This window comes from Tupaia chinensis, unplaced genomic scaffold (genome assembly GCF_000334495.1).
Source record: "Tupaia chinensis unplaced genomic scaffold, TupChi_1.0 Scaffold145736_1, whole genome shotgun sequence".
Lineage (NCBI taxonomy): Eukaryota > Metazoa > Chordata > Mammalia > Scandentia > Tupaiidae > Tupaia > Tupaia belangeri.
The window spans coordinates 3,668-3,868 of NW_006205594.1; positions in this window are offsets into that span (position 1 = coordinate 3,668).

Below are 201 nucleotides of genomic sequence, written 5' to 3' on the forward strand. Positions count from 1 at the left end.
CTAGTATTAAAAGATGTTCAGTTCATTTGGTTTATTTTCAGCACAAGGTTTGAAATTATCCATGTAACAAAAGATAGTTGACTCCTTTTAGGAAGATGATATGATAGACCATATCTAAGCATTAGGGTGCTTCTTACTCCTTTGTTTTTCTTGTTTGAAATTATTTTCTGCTGATAAGGGTGAAAAAACTCTTAATAATGA